The sequence below is a fragment of the Amblyomma americanum genome, chromosome 1, assembly GCF_052857255.1.
Source record: "Amblyomma americanum isolate KBUSLIRL-KWMA chromosome 1, ASM5285725v1, whole genome shotgun sequence".
Classification (NCBI taxonomy): domain Eukaryota; kingdom Metazoa; phylum Arthropoda; class Arachnida; order Ixodida; family Ixodidae; genus Amblyomma; species Amblyomma americanum.
The window spans coordinates 412,411,813-412,417,812 of NC_135497.1; positions in this window are offsets into that span (position 1 = coordinate 412,411,813).

Sequence of the window (6,000 nt, forward strand, 5' to 3'; positions counted from 1 at the left end):
TTCATTTTCGTCCGTGCGTCTTACGTTGATTCGTTCATTTTCGTTCGTCGATTCCTTTGTTTCTTCGTTTTTCTTCATGCGTTCGCTCGTTCTCGTTGGTTTTCGTCCGTCCGTCCGTCCGTCCGTCCGCCCTTCGTTCGTTCGTTGATCCGTCCGTCTAGTTCTTTCGTTCGCTTTCGTTCGTCCATTTGTTTGTTTCTTCTTGCGTTTTCCTTCGTGCGTTCGCTTGTTCTCGTTCGTTTTCGTCCGTCCGTCCGTCCGTCCTTCGTCCGTTCGTTCTTTCGTTCATCCATTCGTTCGTTCCTTCGTCCGTTCTACTTCGTGCTTTCGTTCGTTCGTTTTCGTGCGTTCATCCGTTATCGTTCGTTTTCGTCCATCCTGCCGCTCGGTCTTAGTTCTTTCGTTCGTTTGTCCATCCTCTGTTCGTTTGTCCATCCGTTTGTCTTTTCATTTCTTTTGTTTGTTTGTTCTTTCTTCCGTTCGTACGTCCGTCCGTCGATTTCTTCGTCCATAAAAATGTAAAATTAAAATACGCGGCTCCTTCAGCTTACTTGCCATGTGGTTGCTAGCCAGACAGGAGTATCGCTTGATGCTGGCGCGAAACCAGTGTTCACAAAACTACCTTGAATTCCTTCACGGAACCGTCAAGCGGTGAGAACGAAAGAACAAACTATGGTGAAATCAAACTATGACTCTCCATGCAAACTACGACCCGCAGGCAAACCGGAGTGAGCTTTTGCCGCTGCTTGGGTTGTGCAGTCATGGCATCTCCCGGTGAGCCAAGTTTAAATTAAATACGAAATAAAAGCACACCGCACACCGAAGAACCCTGAAAAGATTTCGGTGGGCATATTCTAGTTAAACAGACCTGTGGGGGTGGTCTGGGGGGTTTTTTCGAGCCAAATTTGAAAGCTATGCGTGCAGCCTATAATTAAGAAATAATTTTTAAAAATCGCAGCTCGCAGCACCTCCCAACCAATTAGGGTGACGCTTCACCACCGCGTGTCCCCTACTCCGATGACGTCAATGGGCAGACGAGGCGAGGCTGGCTCGATATTAGACTCAGGTTAGGCTCTGATTGAGGTTAAGTTGATCTGATCTGTTCGCGCCGCAGATAGAAGTTCATGAAGACAGCGATGTGCAATGCACAGCGCGAGAGTGTGTTGATCTTTAGCACGAGGCATGATCGGCTGCGCCGATAGCATAGTGCTCTTGTACTGTGACCAGCGGATTGGGAATCCCAGTCGTGGCAATATTTTTTTATTTTATTTATTTATTTGTTCATTTATTTATTTATTTATTTATTTATTTATTTATTCAAGGTCAAGTCTTCAGCGATAGCCCGGCTTTTGTAGCTTTGGTAGTGAAGTAGAGCCGTCGCTCCGTAACAAAATGAAATAAATCAGTTGCGTTCTCAAAACTACACTGACAGATTATTCTGCTGAATTCAAGCGCTTTGAATGCGCCGTGAGAGGTCTATACAGAAGGCTTTAGTAATCACAACGCCAGCTAAATTCGAAAACATGGGCGTAAGCGCCACTGTCGGAAGCAAAAGTTGTGTCTATACTCTTGATCTAGTGGCACTTACATTCCAGGTAAACGTAGCAGACTTTGTATTTTTATTGAAAAAGTGCGATTTTAGTAGAATCACACCATAATAAGTGGCACGCGGAATATTTTTATGTATCTTTACTTTCAAGTGGAACGGGCCGGGGGCGGTGGGGGCATTTATGTTGTCGACTCGAGCTAATGCGGAACACGACTTATTTCGATCCGATAACTTCTTGCTTCTTCCACTCTAACGCTTTTTATCTGATGCCGCGTTCCCGGCAATCTTTCTGTATAATTCCCTCCACTTCCGACATACTCCAGTCAAGAGTGACGCCATTGTCGCTTTGTCTGATGGGGGCACTGGTTTTTAGCGTGGTGTTTCTCTCGGGCCTTGTTTCGTGTGGTATGAAGCTAAGCTTTGTGGAATGCGTGAGGAGGAGGAGAAAGAGGAGAAGAAAAAGCGGGGAGGTTAACCGGTAGATGAAGCCAGTTTGCTACCCTGCACTATGGGAGAGGGACGAGGGGATATAAAGGTGAGGGAGAATAGGGACTGATTAAAAAAGAACAGAAGGAGAAAAGGCTTTGACAAAGTCACAGCCTGTCGTGCAGGCCCGACACTCTTAAGAACCGCATGGCGGCTGGCAGGCCCTTACTGCCGATGATCGCCGCGGCCAGCGTCCGAGACTCTTGACCTCCGTTAGCGGTCGTGAATCGACGTGTTCCAGCGCACGGCGCAGAGAATGTCTTTCAGGACTGTACGCTGGGCACTCACAAAGAATTTGAAATATGGCCTCATCGCGGCCACAGTTGTCACACGCAGGGTTATCAGCCATGCCGATCACAGTAGATTAAGGGTTTGTGAATGCGACACCAAGCCACAGGCGACACAGCAAGCTTGCCTCACGTCTTGGTGGGCTGGATAGAAGCCGTACTTTCAGGTCAGCATAACAGACGCGTGTTCGAAAAGTGGCCGGAATTCCACAAGGCAAGTGTGATCTCCCTGTGTAGTGTTCGAAGCCCGAGGAACTGGAGGGGGTCACTGAGCCATCGCTGTATACGTGCAGTCGGTGTCCGAACTCCTCATGCAAGTATTCAAAAGTGGCCTATCTTAATGCTGTCGGCGATAAATCTTCCTTCTTTTTGATGTCCGGTATGGAAAGAAGCACACGAGATTGGTGCAGGCTCCGTAATGGAAAGGACGGTCTGGTGTAAATTGGGATGGTAGAAAGTCGCAATGGGCATCGATAATTTTCGCAAACGATGTACGCGGCCGGTTAGCCGGAAGACTGGCAAGATGGTGAGTGGGAATCCGAGAGAGGTGACGAATATGCGCTCTGAAGGCGTCGATTATTACATAGGTATAGTCACTGGATTCTCCCGAGGGTTGAGTCCTATTGCGGCTGTAGACGTGCATTTTGGCAGTCGTAGGCACGTCCGGAGAGCTTGAACGCTTTGTGGATACCGTATGTTCGTTTTCCTCACGTTACCAAGTGACAATTCAGCAGAAATAATGCGCTTCGAAGTATACGCTCCCTCTTCGGGGCCACAGTGGGCGCCGGACGATCGCGCCGTCATACCTCCATTGGGACTCGCCGTGCGAGGCCGCTCCTTGTGAGCAGTCCGCCTTCCTCCTTCCAAGTGTTTCCTGTCAATACTGCGCGGTTGTCTTTGAGCAACAGCATCTCTTGCGTCGTCAAGTCACTACGCCTACAAAGCGCGGCTTTCTTCGGGGGCCTGCGCCATCTTCTCCCATAGGACGCCGTCGCCCGAGTTGCCCTCCCGCGCGCGTGCCCACCCCACCGTCTCGGTCGTCTCGGCGCTCCCGCCTCTTCTAACCGGGTGAGGCCCGTTTCACATGCATGCGATCTTCTCCTGCGACACTGCGAATTCGGTCGGTCTGCGACTGGGGAGGGCCGTCGGTCTAGTCGCAGGCGGCTTGCGATCGAGTTCCGTCCGGTTGGTATTCAGCCGCAGCGTCGGTGCGTTCGCTCTGCGACTGACCAATGGGGAGCGCCGAGACTGCGTGCGACGTGGTGTCACGTGGGAGCTGTTGCCGCGGTGAAGCAAAACTGTTTATTCTAATCAAAACTTGCGAAATATTGCCTTGCACCTAAAAATACGCTCGTCATAAAATCATCAACACATTCCGTGTCACGTCTCTGTCGCGTTTAATAATTGCTTGCCTATGCAAGCCTTCTCTCTCCCTCCGACCGAATTCGCTGTGTCGGTGTTGCATGTGAAAGCAGTGGCCGAAAATCGCACTGCGGCGTCACCGACTACACCGAATATTTTTGGTCCAGTCGCAGCATGTGAAACGGGCCTGATGCGGCTGTCGCGGGTCCGGTCGGTGGCCGCAGCCTTTTGAGGCCTATAGCTGCGGCGACCGCCAGAGAAACGGCCTGCAGTGCTCTACATCAGTGCAGTGCAACAAAGTGACATTTCATACGTTGTGGTGGAATGAATGAAGTGCGGCAAGTGCACTTGCACATCGCCTCACAACTTGTTCGCTGTCGTTTGAAAGCTAGGAGCACGCGGTGACGGTTGCGACAGCGGATTCCTTTCTCGCGCTTCAGATCCAACCACGCCGCTCTCGAAGACGTCGCGTGTCGCTCGTATTTACTCCATTTCTCTGATCGATGAGACAGATCAAGATACATTTCGGTAATTTGAAGGATCATTGCTTCATTGCTGGGATTGAGTGTATAGGTTCGACGCACGAAAGAGATACCGTAGGGTCGTGTCTTTTGTTGTGGCTCGGAACCTTAAAGGGGCTCTCAATAAGGCGCGGTATTCATGGGATGTTAATTAAAGGACGCCGCTTCATGAATATGCTGCAGAAATAATTTTTTTTAATGCGCTTTGTAGAAGCCGAGTTATATGTAGTCAAAATTTGAATTTCAGCGTGTTCGCGCCTTTCCCTTCCCTCTCGTAATTTTTTGCACGCTCAAAGGTCGGCGTTCCTATTCCGGCCCCACCGCCGACGCGCGCGGAAATTCTTCGGGAGGCGAAGTTCCCTGACCCGCTGCACCGACGCTGCTGATTGGCCGCAGCCACAGTAGCTGTGTGACGCTTGAAGGAATGTAAGCAATGATCATCTTTGAACAGAATTACGCAGGAGTGTGCGACGGAGGAGGGCGCGAGCATGAAAAATTCGCCGGAAAGGACGCGCCAACTTTAGAGCGCGGTTTTGGGTTCTCTGCTGTGTCTAGAAGCGTATTGTTTGGCTCAAGTTTCCATGACGAGAGAGTGCAGCGATTGAGCGCCTTTATGTGCTGTCCTGAGAAGGTGTTTAAGAGCCCCTTTAAAACTTTGTTAGTGTGCAGGACGCGCTGAGGTATATAAGACGTCGTCTACACATTCCGAAGCGCAGCGACATACGGTACAAAAGAGCTCAGTGCGTTAATTGCTGAAATCAAGTGACAATTGCAAGCAATATGACCAATTTACTGTTGAGCAGATAGAGGAAGGGAAATGGGGTCTAGTTATGACATGCATGTGAAGGAAGCCAACAGTCGCCGAAGCCAAGGAGCATAAAGGAATGTTTCCACATTCTTGCAAATTTATGTTGTTGATTATTGGAAAATTATTAGTGTATTTGTTTTATTGCTGAAAAATAATTGTTAAGAAAGTAGAATAAAAACAACCACATGCCATCGTTGGGACCTCCGAATTTCGTGTCCGGTGCTCTGCCAACTGAGCTACGGCGACGGCTGCCCAACCTTTTACTTCCGAGTGCAATGATGTCGCAATGCGTGCAACCAAGCCTTGAGAGTGTTTACTAGTGCCGCTCTCGTCCATAGCGGTTTACATAGTACGTCCTGTATTACCGCGAGTGTCACCTGCAATACGATCACACGGTGAGAACAGAAGCTGTGCGAAAACCCTCTTATGCCACCTACGGCATCAAGAATGCCAGATCCGATGCCCTCGTTTAGCTATCAAGCAGACAGGGGAAGGGAAATGGGCTATAGAGATGACACATAAGAAGGAAGCCAGCAGTCACCGAAGCCAAGGAACATCAGAGAATGTTTACACCATGTTAAAAAAAAAAAAAACTTATGGTGTTGACCAATGGGATATTATTACTGTAATTGTTTTATTGCTAAAAAATAATCGTTATTAATGTAGAACAAAAATAAATCACATGACGCCAGTGGGACCTGAACCTACATCTTCTAAATTTCGCGTCCGGCGCTCTATTAGCCGAGCTACGGAGGCGGCTGTCCAGTCCTCTACTTTCGGAGGTATTTATGTTGCGTGTAACCTAACCTTGAGAGTGTTCACCAGCGCCACCCTCCTCCATAGCGGCGTGAAATGTGCACCACAGCGGAAGCGGTGGCTGTCACTGCTCGAAAGCTCGACACAACAACGAAGACGGAGGAGAACACACATGAAGCGCTGATATTCTAGTCCTTCCGAAGCAACAGCGTAGTATGTGCGCTCTCCTCT